Below are 16,992 nucleotides of genomic sequence, written 5' to 3'. Positions count from 1 at the left end.
TGGTTCTTTGAGAAGATTAACAAAATTGATAAACCATTAGCCAGACTCATCAAGAAAAAAAGGGAGAAGATGCAAATCAACAGAATTAGAAATGAAAAAGGAGAAGTAACAACAGACACCACTGAAATACAAAACATCATGAGAGACTACTACAAGCAACTATATGCCAATAAATTGGATAATCTGGAAGAAATGGATAAATTCTTAGAAAAATACAATCTTCCAAGACTGAACCAGGAAGAAATAGAAACTATGAATAGATCAATCACAGGTACGGAAATTGAGACTGTGATTAACAATCTCCCAGCAAACAAAAGCCCAGGGCCAAATGGATTCACAGGTGAATTCTATCAAACATTTCAAGAAGAGCTAACACCTACCCTTCTCAAATTCTTCCAAAATATAGCAGAAGGAGGAACACTACCAAACTCATTCTACAAGGCCACCAACACCCTGATGCTACAATCAGGCAAAGATGTCACAAAAAAAGAAAATTAAAGAACAATATCACTGATGAATATAGATGCAAAAATTCCCAACAAAATAATAGCTAACAGAATCCAACAGCACATTAAATAGATCATACACCATGATTAAGAGGGGTTTATCTCTGAAATGCAAGGATTCTTCAATATACACAAATCAATCAATGTGATACATCATATCAACAAATTGAAGGATAAAAACCATATGATCATCTCAACAGGTGCAGAAAAAGCTTTTGACAGAAATCAACATCCATTTATGATCAAAACTCTCCAGAAAATGGGCACAGAAGGAAATTACCTCAACATAATAAAAGCCATATATGAGAAACCAAAAGCCAACATCGTTCTCAATGGGGAAAAACTGAAAGAATTCCCTCTAAGAATAGGAACAAGACAAGGGTGTCCACTCTCACCATTATCATTCAACATAGTTTTGGAAGTTTTAGCCACAGCAGTCAGAGAAGAAAATGAAATAAAAGGAATCCAAGTTGGAAAAGAAGAAGTAAAATTGTCACTCTTTGCAGATGACATGATATTATACATAGAAAACACTAAAGACTCTACCAGAAAACTGCTAGCACTAATTGATGAGTTAGTAAAGTAGCAGGATACAAAATTAATGCACAGAAATCTGCTGCATTTCTATACACTAACAACAAAAGAGCAGAAAGAGAAATTAAGGAAACTCTCCTATTTACCATTGCAACAAAAAGAATAAAATACCTAGGAATAAACCTGCCTAAGGAGGCAAAAGACCTGTATGCAGAAAACTATAAGACATTGATGAAAGAAATCAAAGAGGATACAAAGAGATGGAGGGACATACCATGTTCTTGGATTGGAAGAATCAACATTGTGAAAATGACTGTACTACCCAAAGCATTATACAGATTCAACGTAATCCCTATCAAATTACCAATGGCATTTTTCACAGAACTAGAGCAAGAAATCTTACAATTTGTATGGAAATGCAAAAGACCTCGAATAGCCAAAGCAATCTTAAGAAGGAAAGATGGAGTTGGTGGAATGAGGCTTCCTGACTTCAAACTATACTACAAAGCCACAGTGATCAAGACAGTACTGGCACAAAAATAGAAAGGAAGATCAATGGAAGAGAATAGAGAACTCAGAGGTAAACCCAAGCACATATGGGCACCTTATCTTTGACAAGGGAGGCAAGAATATACAATGGAAAAAAGACAGCCTCTTCAATAAGTGGTGCTGGGAAAATTGGACAGCTACATGTGAAAGAATGAAACTAGAACACTTCCTAACACCATACGCAAAAATAAACTCAAATGGATTAAAGACCTACATTTAAGGCCAGACACTCTAAAACTCCTCAAGGAAAACATAGGCAGAACACTCTATGACATACATCAAAGCAAGATCCTTTTTGACCCACCTCCTAGAATCATGGAAATAAAATCAAGAATAAACAAATGGGACCTCATGAAACTTAAAAGCTTTTGCACAGCAAAAGAAACCATAAACAAGACAGGAAGGCCACCCTCAGAATGGAAGAAAATACTTGGCAACGCAGCAATGGACAAAGGATTAATCTCCAAAATATACAAGCAGCTCATGCAGCTTAATACCACAAAAGCAAATAACCCAATCCACAAATGGGCAGAAGACCTAAATAGACATTTCTCCAAAGAACACATACAGATGGCCAACAAACACATGAAAAGATGCTTAGCATCACTAATCATCAGAGAAATGCAAGTCAAAGCCACAATGAGGTATCACCTCACACCAGTCAGAATGGCCATCATCAAAACATCTAGAAACAACAAATGTTGGAAAGGGTGTGGAGAAAAGGGAATTCTCCTGCACTGTTGGTGGGAATGTAAGTTGGTACAGCCACTATGGAAAACAGTTTGGAGGTGCCTTAAAAAACTAAAAATAGAACTACCATATGATCCAGTAATCCCACTACTGGGCATATACCCAGAGAAGACCATAATCCCAAAAGAAACATGTACCGTAATGTTCATTGAAGCACTATTTACAATAGCCATGACATGGCAGCAACCTAAATGCCCATCAACAGATGAATGGATGAAGAAGATGTGGCACATGTAGTCAATGGACTATTACTCAGCTATAAAAAGGAATGAAATGGAGCTATATGTAATGAGGTGGATAGACTTAGAGTCTGTCATACAGAGTGATGTAAGCCAGAAAGAGAAAAACAAATATAGTATGCTAACTCATATATACAGAATACAAAAAAAAAAATGCTACTGATGAACCCAGTGACAAGACAAGAATAAGGATGCAGATGCAGAGAATGGACTGGAGGACACAAGGTTGCAGGGCGGGGGATGAAGGGGAAGCTGGGGCGAAGTGAGAGAGTAGCATAGACATATTTACACTACCAACTGTAAAATAGATAGCCAGTGGGACGTTTCTGTATAACAAAGGGAGATCAACCTGATGATGTGTGATGCCTTAGAGGGCCGGGTGGGGGGTTGGGGGGAGTCGCAGGGGGGAGGGAATATGGGGATATGTATATAAATACAGCTGATTACCTTTGGTGTACCTCATAATCCAGTGCAAGAGTATAAAGCAATTCTATTCCAATAAAGGAAAGAAAGAAAGAAAGAAAGAAAGAAAGAAAGAAAGAAAGAAAGAAAGAAAGAAAGAAAGAAAGAAAGGGAAAGAAACTAAGGAAGAAAGAAAGAAAGATCAAGTCCACATATAAGACCATTATGGCCCTTTTCCAGGTTATTTGCAAGTTTTATACAAATAAAAATTTACATACTTCAATACAATCACTTTCAAGTCTTTCAGTTAATACTTAACTGAGATTTTTGTAATAATCATTTTCTAACAAAATTAAATATTTAAATATGCAATATTTAATATATAGACTTTGATTCATTCTAATATAGCTTCTGAGAGTAGTTTTCCTAAGAGTCTATCTAATTTTTTTCAAGTTACATTAGCCTTTGCTCTTTTTAATCCTAGACCAGCTTGTATGACTCATGAAGTAGTAAAAATTAGTTGTGTTATTCTGTATTACTCTTTTAATTGTTGCAATATTGCTGAACTAGGTCACTACCACATGAGCTATTGGTTAAATAATTAACATAAACTTCTAACTCTTGAAACTTTGAAAGTTTTCTGTATCCCAAGGAAGCCTTTTGCAACTGACTAAATCTAGGGTATATCCAGGCATAAGTAGGGTGACCACACTAGAACACTCCTGAAAGTAAAGAGTGAGCTATCAGTAATTAACACTGGGACAGCAGTAACTGTTTCTGGCAAAATGAGATCTTTTATTATCCAGCTATAATTGTTCAAGCAGTAGCACAAGCCTTAAGTAGACCATGAACTTATCAATCATCATGTAAATATCATTAATAATTTCTCAGGGAACTAGCTAGCATGGTAAGCAAAAAATCAGGGCCCCTATTTCCATGAATATAAGATGTGTAAATTCACAGGGTGACAATTTGGAGGAGATTAATAGAAGTTGTTGATCTTAGAAATCAAATTTGTCATTGCTGGGAGCCAGGAGGGCACTCTGAGCTGCCACACTTATTGCATGGCATTACTAAGGCTCTGTTCCAACCCATCTGCTTCCCCACCACTGGAACTAAAGATGAAGTGCCAGTGCTAGGTTTGTAAATGCCCCAAACCCCTAGGAAGATTGTGCCATGCTCTGCAAACTTTGACGCTGCCTCCTATGCCTTCATTTTAAGAGGAGATTTGGACCTGGAGGGAGCAAAAACACAAAGAAATAGAAAATAGGAGAAAGGGGAGGGGGAGAGAAAATTAGGGTACCAAATAAAGACATTTAGTATCTGAGTAGTAGGGGTTCCAGAATGAAAGAACAGACAAAGCAGAATGAAAGGGGCAGGGAGGGAAGAGTATTAATAAAACAATGTAAGTAAATTTTCTAGAACTGAAGGAAGTTAATCTTCATATTTTTTAAAAGCCACTAAATGCCAGCAAAATGGATAGAAATACACCCGTACCCAGAACAGATGATTGTAAAATTTCAGACTAATAGGGATTAACAGAACATCCCACAAGCTTCTGAAGACAATATGAAAAAGGAAGAGGAAGAAAAGATGCAGGCAGGAAGGAGGGGCTACAGTAACGCAGCCACAAGCCAGGGGATGCAGCAGCCACCAGAGGCTGGAAAAGTCAGGGAACAGATTCTTTCCTAGAGTCTCCCCAAGAGCACAGCCAAGCCTACACTTTGATTTCAGCCCAGTGATTCAGACTTTCAACCTCCAGAACTGAGAGAAAAATAAACCTCTGTTATTTTAAGCCAGATTTCTGTTCTGGCAACCCCACTACTTTCTTTTCATTCTCCCAGCCCTTCTGGAGCTTAAGGTTCTTAATGCTCTTGGTGACCTCAATATGCCCTTTGTGATCTTTCAGGCTTGCAACAATTCTAAAACCAATTTTCTGCATTAAACCCACTTTATTTGAAATATAGAGTTTTCTGTTTTCCTAACTGGGCACATTGATACTGCTTTTGGCACCAGGAGTGGTTCCAGAAGCAGACCCTCAAATAAACATGGGGTAGGGGCTTAGACCTCTGAGGAAAAAGTACAGTCTAGTGGTTGCTCAGAAGGCAAACTCACTCGCTCTGCCAAGACAGTTGGGCCCAGCTGCTGTTGCTGCCTCTGAGGGGTGAAGCAAAACTGGTGCTTTGAGTGCCTAAAGCAGCTGGCAGATGGAGCCAATGGTGTGACATGAATGGGAGCTGGAAAAAAGTCCCCTCCCCCTTCTCCTGTGTTCAAATCTCTCTGTGACAGAAACTAGGGAAGCTACATGTCGAGGGATGCCAGGAAATTGAGTTTGGAGGGTCACAGCCCTGGCATCACAGAGTAGACTATAAAAGGGTAAACTGAGTGTGACAATAGGTCAATATTAACAGCAAAGCATTTATACCTATTTAATGCCAAATTACACTCATCCTGACTTCCCTCTAAGGAAGGACAGGGCATCTCTCTGCTCACATTGCCCATCTGCTCTCACATGCTGTCTGCTTTATCCATCAGAGTTCTCAGCATCTTAATCATAGTTGTTTTAAATTAGCAGTCCAATAATTCCAACATTCCTGCCATATCTGAGTCTGGTTCTGAGGCTTACTCTGTCTCTTTTAGCAGAACTTGTAATTTTTTCTTGATATCTGGACATGTTCTATTGAGTAAAAGGAACTGCTGAAAATGAGATTTAGTAATGTGGTGGTGAGGTATGGGGAGAGGGGAAGGATTCTGTGGCTCTATGAGTCTTTCAGTGAGCCTGTGCCCCTACACTGTGAATTTCATCAGGGCTTCTCAGTCCACCTCCCACCCCCTTTAGGTGGGAAAGGAAGACTGCAGCTGGCTGGAGTTAGGTATTTCCTTTCCCCCAGGTAACTTAGACTCATAAAAACCCCAGAAGGTTAGGCTTTGGTTAACTAGCTTCTCCTGAGGGAAGGTCTTGTTAAGAACAAAATATGCGGGCATATTTCAAAAAGGTTCCTCTTCTCCTCCCACTGCAGGAAGCAGGAGGGGCTTTTTCCCCAATAATAACTGAAAATCTCGTCAAGATCCAGGAGGTAAAACTCACAAAATTGTAGAGGTCTCCTGACTGAGTCCCCAGGGAGCTGTTTAACTCTCAGTTTTTAGCTGAGCCTCCAGCAATTCATCAGTTACAGTTCAGGTCTTCCTACCCAATGCTGATTTCTTGTGGTTGCTGCTCCAGTAAGTTGTGATTCTCTGTAATCACCTGTTGGTTTCTCCAATTTGGGGGGCAGTTGTCAGCCCTAAGACCTCATTTCTCTTATGGATCTAAGAAGGGTTGTTGATTTCTCAGTTTGTTGAGCATTTTACTTGTTGTAAGTATGGTGTGGTGACTTCCAAGCTTCTTTTATGCCAGATTGAAAACCAGAAGTTCTCTTACCTCTCTTTGCATACTCTCTAATCTATATATTGAGTCATTTCATATTGCCTATTACATTCCCACGTTTCCCAACTGGACATTCCACTCAGAATATTTCAAGTTTATCTAAAATTTAACATGTTCAAATCAACCTCCCCTATTAGTCAATAAAACCACTGTCTCCTACTCATTCACACTGGAACATTGAGTTGTTTTGGATTTGTCACACATACTTTCGTTTTTCCTTTATAATTTCTCTTTTCATTCTTTCTTTGGTACTTTCACTAAGCCCTGGTACTAGAGCAGTAAACAGGATGAGTGCAGACTTTGGAGCTGAACTGTTCAAATCCTGATTCTGCCCCACACTGGCTGTGGAACCTGGTTCTGGGCCTCAGTTTCCTCATCCATAAAAGGGAATATAGTAGTACTGCATAGGACTGATTTGAGAATATTTAGTAAATGTAAAGCACTTAGAGCAGTGCCTGGCACATACTATATCTACATAATTGTTAGCTACTAATATCATCATTATTATTCTTTATTAAGAACTTTAATTCTGGAGAAAACCTCTTAGAATCTCATCTCAGTCAATTTTTTAATCTATTATCTTGTGTCTTATCTACAAAGGGTGATGTAGGATAATATCTTCCTAATAAAAATTAGGCTAAACTGTAAATAAAGCAATAATAATCACTCAATAAAATTTGGCTATTATTAGTGATAAAATATGATGGTCAATAAAAATAATATTATCTTATGGAAAATCACCATAGATTCCTCATGGTTAAACAACTGTTTTCAGTGTGTAGACTGCATATTTCCCTGGTACATATTTTCATATTATTGAAAGTATGGAATTCATGCCATTTTGCATTACTTTAAAATTATTATGTGATATCACTTATATGTGGAATCTAAAAACATGATACAAATGGGCAGATACGTTCTATAGGTTACTCCTTTCTGCCTGCGGATGCCGCCGAGTAAGCATCGTTGACGTCTCCCCCCTCCACTGCCATCATGTCTAAGTCAGAGTCTCCCAGAGAGCTCGCACAGCTGCGGAAGCTCTTCATCGGAGGTTTGAGCTTTGAAACAACCGATGGGAGTCTGAGGAGCCACTCTGAGCAATGGGGAACGCTCATAGACTGTGTGGTAATGAGGGATCCACACACCCAGCGCTGCTGCAGAGGCTTCGGGTGTGTCACTATGCCACCGTGGAGGAGGCAGATGCGGCCATGAGTGCACAGCCACGCAAGGTAGATGGAAAAGTTGTGGAACCAAAGAGAGCTGTCTCAAGAGAAGATTCTCAAAGACCTGGTGCCCACGTATCTGTGAAAAAGATTTTTGTTGGTGGCATTAAAGAAGACACTGAAGAACACCACCTACGAGACTATTTTGAACAGTATGGGAAAATTGAAGTGATTGAAATCATGACCGAATGAGGCTGTGGCTAAAAGAGAGGCTTTGCTTCCATAACCTTTGATGACCACGTCTCCGTAGACAAGCCTGTCGTTCAGAAACACCACACTGTGAATGGCCACAACTGTGAAGTGAGGAAAGCCCTGTCTAAGCAAGAGATGGCTAGTGCTTCATCAAGTCAAAGAGGTCAAAGTTGTTCTGGAAACTTTGGTGGTGGTCGTGGAGGTGGTTTTGATAGGAATGACAGCTTTGGTCATGGAGGAAATGTCAGTGGTCGAGGTGGCTTTGGTGGCAGCTGCAGTGGTGGTGGATATGGTGGCTGTGGGGATGGCTATAACGGACTTGGTAATGATGGTGGTTATGGAGGAGGTGGCCCTGGTTACTCTGGAGGAAGCAGAGCCTATGGAAGTGGTGGACAGGGTTATGGAAACCAGGGCAGTGGCTATGGCAGGAGTGGCAGCTATGATAGCTATAACAATGGAGGAGGCAGAGGCAGCTTTGGTGGTGGTAGTGGAAGCAATTTTGGAGGTGGTGGAAGCTACAATGATTTTGGCAGTTACAACAACCAATCTTCAAATTCTGGACCCATGAAAGGAGGAAACTTTGGAGGCAGAAGTTCTGGCCCCTGTGGCGGTGGAGGCCAATACTTTGCCAAACCACGAAACCAAGGTGGCTATGGCGGTTCCAGCAGCAGCAGCAGCTATGGCAGTGGCAGAAGGTTTTAATTACTGCCAGGAAACAAAGCTTAGCAGGAGAGGAGAGCCAGAGAAGTGACAGGGAAGCTACAGGTTACAACAGATTTGTGAACTCAGCCAAGTAAAGTAGTGGCAGGGCATATCTGCTACAAAGAAGACATGTTTTAGACAATACTCATGTATATGGGCAAAAAAAACTCGAGGACTGTATTTGTGGCTAATTATATAACAGATTATTTTAGTTTCTGTTCTGTGGAAAGTGTAAAGCATTCCAACAAAGGGTTGTTTTGATTTTTTTTAAGCTCTTAATTGGAATATATTTGCTTTACACTCTTGTACCAGTTTTTGAGGTACACCAAGGTGAATCAGCTGTATTTATACATATATCCCCATATCCCCTCCCTCCCACGACTCCCTCCCCCTCTCCCTGTCCTGGCCCTCTAAGGCATCACCCATCATCAAGTTGATCTCCCTTTGTTATACAGCAGCTTCCCACTAGCTATCTATTTTACAGTTAGCAGTGTATCTATGTCTATGCTACCTTCTCACTTCGTCCCAGCTTCCCCTTCGCCCCCCCACCCCAGCCCCGTGTCCTCAAGTCCATTCTCTACATCTGTATCTCCACTCTTGCCCTGTCACTGGGTTCATCAGTACCATTTCTTCAGATTCCATATACATGAGTTAGCATACAGTATCCAACAAAGGGTTTTAATGTAGGTTTGTTTTTTTTTTTGGCACCCATGCTGTTGATTGTTAAATGTAATAGTTTGACCATGACACTGAATAAATGTTTTTTTTTAATGTGCTGTGTAAAGTTAGTCTACTCTGAAGCTATTTTGGTAAATTACCTCAACAGTGTGAAGTTAGAATTCCTTCAAGGGGATGCCAGGTTCCATTTGAAATTTATTTACAACATGCTTTGGTGGAGAAGCTATTGTCTTTAGAAACCGTGGTGTAGTTGAACTGACAGTTACTGTGTTGTGACCTAGAGCTCACCTTTAAAAGGGTCACCCAAGCAAAGTCATGGAGTTTTTTTGGTTATTAATATGATTGTTGGCACATCCTATGCAATATATCTAAATTGAATTATGGTACCAGATAAAGTAACAGATGGGAGTGAAGCTTGTGTATCATCCATTATCATGTGTAATCAATAAATGATTTAATACCCTCTTGAAAAAAAATGATACAAATGAACTTATTTACAAAACAGAAATAGACACATAGACAGAAAACAAACTCATTGTTATCAAAGGGGAGGAGGGGGAGAGGTAAATTACGAGTTTGGAATTAACATATACACAGTACTATATATAAAATAGATAACCAACAAGGACCTACTGTATAGTGCAGGGAACTATACTCAATATTTTGTAATAATCTAGAAAGGAAAAGAATCTGAAAAAGAAAAGATATACTTAGATAGATAGATAATAGATAGATGATAGATAGATAGATAGATAGATAGATAGATAGATAGATAGATAGATAATGTATAACTAAGTCACTTTGCTGTATACCTGAAACTAATACAACATTGTAAATCAATTATACTTCAATCTTTAAAAAATCATTATATAATATTTTTGTTTCTGCATCATCTCAAAAATTATCATTTGCATAGCACTTCAGCATATTGAGCCATAATATTTCACTAAAACATCTTCTATGCCTTCAGATAATTTGAATTTGGAACTCAGAGAAAACTGTCAAGAAAATCTGCATGGCTTTGCCTAAACGCTTCTCTGAGATTATTTTCTAAAACCTTTCACAAGGAGATCTACAAACAAATATTTTAAACATTTTATACATGCTCTTTAGGTAGGATTAGGGATCAAAGTTGCCAATATATTTTCTAACTTGGGGGAAAAGGAGATAACTTTAACTCCCTCAAAAAATTAGGCTTCAATGTCAAAGTAAAATGTTAAGTGAATACCTCATTTTTAGTATTGGATTTAGGCAGGTTAAACATATTGCCATAGGAACTTAAATGTTTGGCTGTTACTAACCTCCCTCTTTACCGTGCCCAAACCCCACAATATTTGAAAGCTAGTAGATTATTTATGCACCCATGAGAAGAGTTACATCTTTTTCCTTTCCAAATATCTTTTAAGTAAATATTAACCACATTGCATTGCCAAGTCATTTGGCCTATAAAATAAGGAATTTGGACTGGATAATTTCTGATCTCCTTGCTACTTAAAGTGCCCTTTCTCAGGTCTTATAAAATGTGGGGCCTACTTTATGAATAGACAGCTGAATGTCTTCTTCAAACCCTGTTCTGCCCTGCTTTCTTTCTTTTTTTATTTTTTAAAGCTCTTTATTGGAATATAATAGCTTTACACTCTTGCACCAGTTTTTGAGGTACACCAAAGTCAATCAGCTGTATTTATACACATATCCCCATATTCCCTCCCCCCTGCGACTCCCCCCCCCCACTTCCCAGCCCTCTATGGCATCATCCATCATTGAGTTGATCTCCCTTTGTTATGCAGGAAATTCACACTATTTTACAGTTGGTAGTGTAAATATGTCTATGCTACTCTCTCACATCGTCCCAGCTTCCCCTTCGCCCCCCACCCCCCAACCTCGTGTCCTCCAGTCCATTCGCTGAATCTGCATCCTTATTCTTGTCTTGTCACTGGGTTCATCAATACCATTTTTTTTTTCAGATTCCATATATTTGAGTTAGCATACTATATTTGTTTTTCTCTTTCTGGCTTACTTCACTCTGTATAACAGACTCTAGGTCTATCCACCTCATTACATATAGCTCCATTTCATTCCTTTCTATAGCTAATAGTCCATTGTATATATATGCCACAAATTCTTTATCCATTTATTTGCTGATGGGCATTTAGGTTGCTTCCATGTCATGGCTATTGTAAATAGTGCTGCAGTATACATTATGGTACATGTTTCTTTTTCGATTATGGTTTTCTTTGGGTATATGCCCAGCAGTGGGATTACTGGATCATATGGTAGTTCTATTTGTAGTTTTTTAAGGCACCTCCAAACTGTTTTCCATAGTGGCTGTACCAACTTACAGTCCCACCAACAGTGCAGGAGAGTTCCCTTTTCTCCACACCCTTTCCAACATTTGTTGTTTCTAGATGTTTTGATGGTGTGAGGTGATACCTCATTGTGGCTTTGACTTGCATTTCTCCGATGATTAGTGATGCTAAGCATCTTTTCATGTGTTTGTTGGCCATCTGTATGTCTTCTTTGGAGAAATGTCTATTTAGGTCTTCTGCCCATTTGTGGATTGGGTTATTTGCTTTTGTGGTATTAAGCTGCATGAGCTGCTTGTCTATTTTGGAGATTAATCCTTTGTCTGTTGCTGAAATGCCAAGTATTTTCCCCCATTCTGAGGGTGGCCTTCTTGTCTTGCCTATGGTTTCTTTTGCTGTGCAAAAGCTTTTAAGTTTCATGAGGTTCCATTTGTTTATTCTTCTTTTTTTGGGGGGGGGGTACACCAGGTTCAATTATCTGTTTTTATACACATATCCCCGTATTCCCTCCCTTCCTTGACGCCCCCCCCTCGAGTCCCCCCCACCCTCCCTGCCCCAGTCCTCTAAGGCATCTTCCATCCTCGAGTTGGACTCCCTTTGTTATACAACAACTTCCCACTGACTATTTTACAGTTGGTAGTATATATACGTCTGTGCTACTCTCTCGCTTCGTCTCAGTTTCCCCTTCACCCCCCGCCCCCTCCCATACCTCGAGTTCTCCAGTCCATTCTCTGTATCTGCATCCTTGTTCTTGTCACTGAGTTCATCAGTACCATTTTTATATTCCGTATATGTGAGTTAGCATACAATATTTGTCCTTCTCTTTCTGGCTTACTTCACTCTGTATGACAGATTGTAGTTCTATCCACCTCATTACATATAGCTCCATCTCATCCCTTTTTATAGCTGAATAATATTCCATTGTATATATATGCCACATCTTCTGTATCCATTCATTTGTTGATGGGCATTTAGGTTGCTTCCATGTCCTGGCTATTGTAAAGAGTGCTGCAATAAACATTATGGTACAAGTTTCTTTTGGGATTATGGTTTTCTTTGGGTATATGCCCAGGAGTGGGATGACTGGATCATATGGTAGTTCTACGTGTAGTCTTTTAAGGAACCTCCAAATTGTTTTCCATAGTGGCTGTACCAACTTACAGTCCCACCAACAGTGCAGGAGAGTTCCCTTTTCTCCACACCCTCTCCAACATTTGTGGTTTCCAGACTTTGTGATGATGGCCATTCTGATTGATGTGAGGTGATACCTCATTGTGGCTTTGACTTGCATTTCTCTGATGATGAGTGATGTTGAGCATCTTTTCATGTGTTTGTAGGCCATCTGTATGTGTTCTTTGGAGAAATGTCTATTTAGGTCTTCTGCCCATTTGTGGATTGGATTATTTGCTTTTGTGGTATGAAGCTGCATGAGCTGCTTGTATATTTTGGAGGTTAATCCTTTGTCTGTTGTTTCATAGGCAATTATTTTTTCCCATTCTGAGGGTTGCCTTTTAGTCTTGTTTATGGTTTCTTTTGCTGTGCAAAAGCTTTTAAGTTTCATGAGGTCCCATTCGTTTATTCTTGATTTTATTTCCCTGATTCTAGGAGGTGGGTCAAAAAGGATCTTGCTTTGATGTATGTCATAGAGTGTTCTGCCTATGTTTTCCTCTAGGAGTTTTATAGTGTCTGGCCTTACATGTAGGTCTTTAATCCATTTGGAGTTTATTTTTGTGTATGGTGTCAGGAAGTGTTCTAATTTCATTCTTTTACATGTAGCTGTCCAATTTTCCCAGCACCACTTATTGAAGAGGCTGTCTTTTTTCCATTGTATATTCTTGCCTCCCTTGTCAAAGATAAGGTGCCCATATGTGCTCGGGCTTACCTCTGAGTTCTCTATTCTGTTCCATTGATCTTCCTTTCTATTTTTGTGCCAGTACCATACTGTCTTGATCACTGTGGCCTTATAGTATAGTTTGAAGTCAGGAAGCCTCATTCCACCAACTCCATCTTTCCTTCTTAAGATTGCTTTGGCTATTCAGGGTCTTTTGTGTTTCCATACATATCGTAAGATTTCTTGTTCTAGTTCTGTGAAAAATGCCATTGGTAATTTGATAGGGATTGCATTGAATCTGTATATTGCTTTGGGTAGTACAGTCATTTTCACAATGTTGATTCTTCCAATCCAAGAACATGGTATGTCCCTCCATCTCTTTGTATCCTCTTTGATTTCTTTCATCAGTGTCTTAAAGTTTTCTGCATACAGGTCTTTTGCCTCCTTAGGCAGGTTTATTCCTAGGTATTTTATTCTTTTTGTTGCAATGGTAAATGGGAGAGTTTCCTTAATTTCTCTTTCTGCTCTTTCATTATTAGTGTATAGAAATGCAACAGATTTCTGTGCATTAATTTTGTATCCTGCTACTTTACTAAATTCATCAATCAGTGCTAGCAGTTTTCTGGTAGAGTCTTTAGGGTTTTCTCTGTATAATTTCATGTCATCTGCAAAGAGTGACAATTTTACTTCTTCTTTTCCAACTTGGATTCCTTTTATTTGTTTTTCTTCTCTGATTGCTGTGGCTAAAACTTCCAAAACTATGTTGAATAGTAATGGTGAGAGTGGACACCCTTGTCTTGTTCCTGTTCTAAGAGGGAATTCTTTCAGTTTTTCCCCATTTAGAACGATGTTGGCTTTTGGTTTCTCATATATGGCTTTTATTATGTTGAGGTAATTTCCTTCTGTGCCCATTTTCTGGAGAGTTTTGATCATAAATGGATGTTGATTTCTGTCAAAAGCTTTTTCTGCACCTGTTGAGATGATCATATGGTTTTTATCCTTCAATTTGTTGATATGATGTATCACATTGATTGATTTGTGTATATTGAAGAATCCTTGCATCCCAGGGATAAACCCCACTTGATCACGGTGTATGATTTTTTTAATGTGCTGTTGGATTCTGTTGGCTTGTAACTTGTTGAGGATTTTCACATCTATATTCATCAGATAGTTGCCTGTAATTTTCTTTTTTTGTGACATCTTTGCCTGGTTTTGGTATCAGGGTGTTGGTGGCCTTGTAGAATGAGTTTGCAAGTGTTCCTCCTTCTGCTATATTTTGGAAGAGTTTGAGAAGGATAGGTGTTAGCTCTTCTTGAAATGTTTGATAGAATTCACCTGTGAATCCATTTGGCACTGGGCTTTTGTTTGTTGGGAGACTGTTAATCAAAGTCTCAATTTCCGTACTTGTGATTGGTCTGTTCATAGTTTCTGTTTCTTCCTGGTTCAGTCTTGGAAGATTGTATTTTTCTAAGAATTTATCCATTTCTTCCAGGTTATCCAATTTATTGGCATATAGTTGCTTGTAGTAGTCTCTCATGATGTTTTGTATTTCAGTGGTGTCTGTTGTTACTTCTCCTTTTTCATTTCTAATTCTGTTGATTTGCATCTTCTCCCTTTTTTCTTGATGAGTCTGGCTAATGGTTTATCAATTTTGTTAATCTTCTCACAGAACCAGCTTTTAGTTTCATTAATCTTTCCTATTGTTTCCTTCCTTGCTTTTTCATTTATTTCTGATCAGATATTATTTCTTTCCTTCTGCTCACTTTGGGGTTTCTTTGTTCTTCTTTCTCTAATTGTTTTAGGTGTGTGGTTACATTGTTTATTTGATACTTTTCTTGTTTCTTAAGGTAGGATTGTATTGCTATAAACTTCCCTCTTAGAACTGCTCTTGCTGTGTCCCATAGGTTTTGGGTTGTTGTGTTTTCATTGTCATTTGTTTCTAGATATTTTTTGATTTCCTCTCTGATTTCTTTAATGATTTCTTGGTTGTTTAATAGTGTGTTGTTTAGCCTCCATGTGTTTGTATTTTTTGCAGTTTTTTTCCCGTAATTGATATCTAGTCTCATGGCGTTGTGGTCAGAGAAGATGCTTGATATGATTTCAATTTTCTTGAATTTACCAAGGCTAGATTTGTGACCCAGGATGTGATCTATCCTGGAAAATGTTCCATGTGCACTTGAGAAGAAAGTGTAGTCTGTCGTTTTTGGATGGAATGTCCTATAAATATCAATGAAGTCGAGATGGTCTAATGTGTCATTTAAAGCTTGTGTGTCCTTATTTATTTTCTGTTTGGATGACCTGTCCATTGATGTAAGTGGGGTGTTGAAGTCTCCTACTATTATTGTGTTACTGTCGATGTCCGCTTTTATAGCAGTTAGCACTTGCCTTATGTATTGAGGTGCTCCTATGTTGGGTGCATAGATATTTACAATTGTGATATGTTCTTCTTGGATGGATCCCTTGATCGTTATGTAATGTCCTTCCTTGTCTCTTGTAATAGTCTTTACCTTAAAGTCTAATTTGTCTGATATGAGTATTGCTACTCCTGCTTTCTTCTGACTTCCATTTGCATGCAACATCTTTTTCTATCCCTTTACTTTCAGTCTATATGTATCCCTTTGTCTGAAGTGGGTTTCTTGTAGGCAGCATATAGAAGGGCCTTGTTTTTGTATGCATTCAGCCAGTCTGTGTCTTTTGGTTGGAGCATTGAATCCATTTACATTTAAGGTGATTATTGACATGTGTGTTCCTATTGCCATTTTCTGAATTGTTTGGGGTTTGTTTTTGTAGGTCTTTTCTTTCTCTTGTGTTTCCTACCTGGAAAAAATTCCTTTAGCAATTGCTGTAAGGCTGGTTAAGTGGTGCTGAATTGTCTTAACTTTTGCTTGTGTGTAAAGCTTTTGATTTCTCCATCAAATCTGAATGAGATTCTTGCTGGGTAGAGTATTCTTGGCCTTAGGTCTTTCTCTTTCAGAACTTTCAGTATATCCTGGCATTCCCTTCTGACCTGCAGAGTTTCTGCAGAATGGTCAACTGTTATTCTTATGGGTTTTCCCTTACATGTTATTTGTTGCTTTTCTCTTCCTGCTTTTAATATTTTTTCTTTATGCTTAGTTGTCTTTAGTTTGATTAATATGTGCCTTGGTGTATTTCTCCTTGGGTTTATTCTGCATGGGACTCTCTGTGCTTCTTGGACTTGATTAATTATTTCCTTTCCCATGTTGGGGAAGTTTTCCACTATAACCTCTTCCAATATTTTCTCAGACCCTTTCTTTTTTTCTTCTTCTTCTGGGATGACTATGATTCGAATGTTGGTGCACTTAATGTTGTCACCAAGGTCTCTGAGACTGTCTTCCATCCTTTTATTCTTTTTTTCTTTTTCCTGGTCTGTGGCAGTTATTTCCCCCATTCTATCTTCTAACTCACTTATTCGTTCTTCTGCCTCCATTATCCTGCTGTTTATACCATCTAGAGTATTTTTAATTTCAGTTATTTTGTTGCCCATTGCTGTTTGTTTGTTCTTTAGTTCTTCTGAGTCCTTATTAACTGTTTCTTGTATTTTCTGTATTTTATTATCAAGACTTTGTATCATCTTTACTATCATTACTCTGAATTCTTTTTCTGGCAATTTTCCTATTTCCTCTTCATTTATTTGG

General features: G+C 38.7%; 1 pseudogene; it reads left to right on the top strand.

The window, feature by feature from the left end:
- Window positions 1–7,400: 7,400 nt before the first annotated feature.
- LOC130849468 (heterogeneous nuclear ribonucleoprotein A1-like) lies at window positions 7,401–8,685 on the top strand (annotated as a pseudogene).
- Window positions 8,686–16,992: the final 8,307 nt, after the last annotated feature.

Source organism: Hippopotamus amphibius, chromosome 3 (genome assembly GCF_030028045.1).
Source record: "Hippopotamus amphibius kiboko isolate mHipAmp2 chromosome 3, mHipAmp2.hap2, whole genome shotgun sequence".
Lineage (NCBI taxonomy): Eukaryota > Metazoa > Chordata > Mammalia > Artiodactyla > Hippopotamidae > Hippopotamus > Hippopotamus amphibius.
This window is presented reverse-complemented; position numbering and strand designations above follow the sequence as displayed.